The sequence below is a fragment of the Eucalyptus grandis genome, chromosome 2 (assembly GCF_016545825.1).
Source record: "Eucalyptus grandis isolate ANBG69807.140 chromosome 2, ASM1654582v1, whole genome shotgun sequence".
In the NCBI taxonomy this organism is placed as follows: domain Eukaryota; kingdom Viridiplantae; phylum Streptophyta; class Magnoliopsida; order Myrtales; family Myrtaceae; genus Eucalyptus; species Eucalyptus grandis.
The window spans coordinates 31,501,725-31,506,054 of NC_052613.1; the positions used below are offsets into that span (position 1 = coordinate 31,501,725).

Below are 4,330 nucleotides of genomic sequence, written 5' to 3' on the forward strand. Positions count from 1 at the left end.
ATGCATGTTAGGTGGTTAAGATAGACTAATTAGGGACTAGATAGATTGTGCTATTTATCTAGTTAGGTTCGGAAATTTTCTAGGTTCGTTTAAGGGTTAGATTAGCATTTCCGACTTAAGTGAGTATCTATTGTATTTAAATTGCATTATTTTAATTATTTTTGTAATTTATTTAATTATTTAATATTTTTTAAAAATTATACCTTATAACCGGTGATTGGAATTTCGTGTTAATTACAGTGGTGTGCTTAGTTTAAGCGATTGAGTGTTAATTTGTGCAAATTGAGTAATGATTGGAAATTTGGTTATTTATTCCAAAATTGTGAAATTTTGATATTTAATTAGAAAATCCCAGGTGTCGGGTTTTGACACCAAAAATGGTTTTAAATACTATATCAAATAGTGAGATTTTAAAAAGAAGGGTATCAATTTTTCTGGTTCAAATTGACCGTGTATCCACACACGACTATTTTACCGTGTGTTTTTAATATGGAGAAAATAGGCCAAGTACATCATTTTAGTTGGGACATTTGAGTGCAAAGCACGATGTCTTGATTGAGACTGGATGGGTGCATGAATGATATGAGAACCTGTCACAAGCCTTCGGGGCCGGGTAATGCTCCTTCGGGAATGCCCCAAGTCAATGGATACCGGTCGCAATTGAGGCTAGACTGATGCTCCTAAGTGGAATGTTGTCTAGATGTAGATATTGCCATGCTCGATGAAGCGAGACGACGCCTAACTATGCCAAAAAAGACCGTTGACTGTTGAGTCGATTGTGGCCGTTGGGTCGTAATTAATTGGGACACATGATTGATTGATTTGACATGTTTGATTATGGGACAAAATTGTGTGGCATGGTATGTGACGTGTCATAATGATTTGGCCTTATAATCGGGACCCTTGTGTTTTTGGAGATGAAAGTGGTGGCGTTCCAATTGATTGAGTTTGATTACCGTATATGGTTGTGTATTTGAACTATGTTGACTTGCAGGGAGGATCTGAGATAAGGTGAGTCTCTGTGGTTGTGTGTTTGTGTGGCTAGGCATATTCCTTTCTAGTCGAAGTTTAAGGGGTGAACTTGTTAAGACATTGTCTCACCCTGTCGTGGGCTCAAATCTTTTTAGGTCCTTAGATGGCGGCTCCTTCGATATGTTATGGTCAGTCTCGGAGGGTGACTGAGCTGGTTACTGACTACCTTGTTCCCAGAGGCCACGGGGTCTGGGTTTATGAGCTCGTAGTGACCACTGTCTGGGTCGATGAGGGACTACTTGAGAGGGTACTTCATCGATTTAGGACAGGGTTTCTTCGTGGGCTCAATGGATGCAGAGTTGGTCCCCTCTAGGATTTCGAGGTCCTCGCTGTGGTAGTCAGGGTACAACCGACCATTTTGATGGTGCTGTGGTGGACCCGGTGCCCCCTGAGCCTGTGGACTCCGAAAGATCGATGAACGCATCCAACTAGTGGACTGTAGGACAGTTTTCTTTTTGAGGGCTGATCTTTTTGGTAGATAGATTAGTATTGTATATAAACTCAGCTTGTTTATAAAGTGTGGTTTTTGTGAAAATTGATTGTCCTGTTTTTCTATCCTAAGTTGATTGTTATCAGGGATTTGTTTATTCGCTTCCGCATGTGCAATAAAATGAATGGGTCAGCGACGCGTCTTGGGATGTCGCAATTCCATCGATCATCGAAGGATGTGCGCATGCTCGAGGTTCAGGGCGTGACAGTATTAACCCTTCATAAATTGGGTTAAATATTGAAATGTTGGATATTTGTAATGCATGCAAATTAATTGAAACGGGTTAAATGAATCTATTTAAGTCGTATCAAACTCGACCCGGCCTATTTGTTTAACGGGTCTAACTTGGCTTTCCTATTTCTCCACTGTCAAAACAAGAAAGTAATCTAAGAAGTTAAAGTACAGCCCAAATTGGGAATCCAGGAGATGGAACACGTGACCAAGTACGTTGAACTCGAGGCAATCCGACCAAGTACATTGAACTCGAGGCAAAACAAATGCTTTATATAGCCATATTTCAATTGCCTTTTTTGACCCGACTTCTTTTATTTTATTTTTTTCCAATTACAAAAAATAACAAACACTACCGAAGAAATGATGAGTTAATGTAAAAGAAAAATTTTGGGTAGCATTCCGATAGACAGCATGTAGATTGACATTACAGAGTCAAATACAAGGAAAATGCACAAACTAGGAGAGCCGACTATGGTACATAGTGTCGTTTAAAGAATAAAATCTAGCATTTAGGAAAATGTACAAAGTAGGAGAGCCCACTATGGTACATAGTGTCGTTTAAAGAATAAAATCTAGCATTTAGGAACACTCTGAACTGAATTCAAATGGGCAAACTTCATCACAATATTGGATTTCTTACTTGAAAATCAACACCGAATAGTAGGTGAATAGTTACGTGAATGGAATACGAAAAAGATGCCAATGCCAATTTTAGATGGCTTGATGGTTAGGTGAAGTATATGTATAGGAAAAAATCCCAACGAATGAAGTTGATAGTGGCAAGTTTAAGGAAAATCATCCATTTTTTACAACTCTGAACCTGCCAATTTATACTCGGATGTACTTCCATATGAGCTCAAATTAATAATGGCAGATACATACACGAGTAAATGCTCTCTCCCTATAAAAAGCACAGGAGCTTGTATCTGCCGATACCACATCACTGAGAACACCCTAGCTGTTGAATCAAAGAGAGCCAAATCATCATGGAGAAGGCCAATGAGAAAGAGGCTGTGGTGGCCATTGTTGGCGCGGGCCCTGCAGGCCTAGCGGCAGCGGCATGCTTGAACCGCCAAGGAGTAGCCAACGTCGTGCTCGAGAGAGAGGACTGTTCCGCCTCTCTTTGGAGAAACCGGGCGTACGATCGATTGAAGCTCCACCTAGGCAAGCAATTCTGTGAGCTCCCCCACATGCCCTTCCCCTCCAACTCACCCACATTTGTCCCTAGGGCCCAATTCATAGAATACCTCGACAACTACAAGTCGCAATTCGAGGTAAAGCTATATTGCCAAAGGTCCGTCGAGAGCGCATCATACGACGATCAAACCGGCAAGTGGCGGATTGTGGCGAGAAACACAGGCTCTGGCGAGCATGAGGTCTATGTGGCGGAGTTCCTGGTGGTGGCGACTGGGGAGAACAGTGAGGGCATGATACCAGGGGTTGACGGCTTAGAGAGCTTTGGCAGGGAAGTGATGCACTCGAGCAAGTACCGGAATGGGAGGGGATTCAGAGGGAAAACGTGCTGGTGGTGGGTTGTGGGAACTCAGGAATGGAGATTGCGTATGACTTGTGGAGCCATGGTGCCAACACGTCCATTGTTGCTCGAAGCACTGTATGCAGACTCTTTCTATAATTCAATTCATGCATTTTTCCTTTTCGGTGGGGATGGAAACTAGCAAAGTTTACCTTCCTAAGAACATTCAGTCATGAGTTGATTGGAAGAAGAAAGTAGTTGATTTCATATTGCTCCCATATATTTAAATGTTAATATCCTGGAACAAGTATAGCCTAATAAAGAGGATTTGCAGGTGGATGTTTTTACCAAGGAAATGGTGTTTATCGGCATGGTTTTAATAAAATTCCTTCCGCGCCGAATCGTTGACATTTTGATGAGGCTACTTAGCAAGCTAAAGTATGGCGACTTCACCAAGTACGGCCTTCGGAGGCCGAAAAATGGTGCGTTCCATCTGAAAGCAACGACCGGACGATCCCCCACCATTGACGTCGGGGCAATGGAAAGGATCAGGGACGGAGAAATCAAGGTAGATTGAGTAATTATAGGCATTTTTTCTTTGAAAAAGAATTTAATATCTAATCAAAAGCAAGTTAAACCTTCACAAGTTATAATAAAGCAAACGATGCAGGTTTTCCCCTCCATCAAAAGGATTCATGGCAAGCTGGTCACTTTTGTAAACGACACAAAAAGTCAATTTGAGGCCATAATCTTTGCCACCGGCTACAAAAGCAATGTCCGGAAATGGCTCCAGGTAAATTTCATTTATCTTAATTCTTTCCCTTAAGTCACTTAATAATAATTGCTTTAGCTATTAGAAGAAAGAAAATCAATTGATAACTTTTCCTTGTTCCTCTTGATATATACGGTAACTTAATTAGGGTGGAGATGACCTCTTCAATGTTCAAGGCATGACCAAGGTCCGGGACCAATGGAAAGGAGAAAATGGCTTGTACAGTGTCGGCTTCTCTCAAGCGGGCCTGTTCGGCATTGCCAGCGATGCGCGGAATGTAGCTAACGACATTAACTTCGAACTTCGGCACCGAAGGAAGAGCAAGTGA

General features: G+C 41.7%; 1 pseudogene; it reads left to right on the forward strand.

Moving 5' to 3' along the window:
- Positions 1-2,742: 2,742 nt before the first annotated feature.
- Positions 2,743-4,330, forward strand: LOC104435159 (annotated as a pseudogene).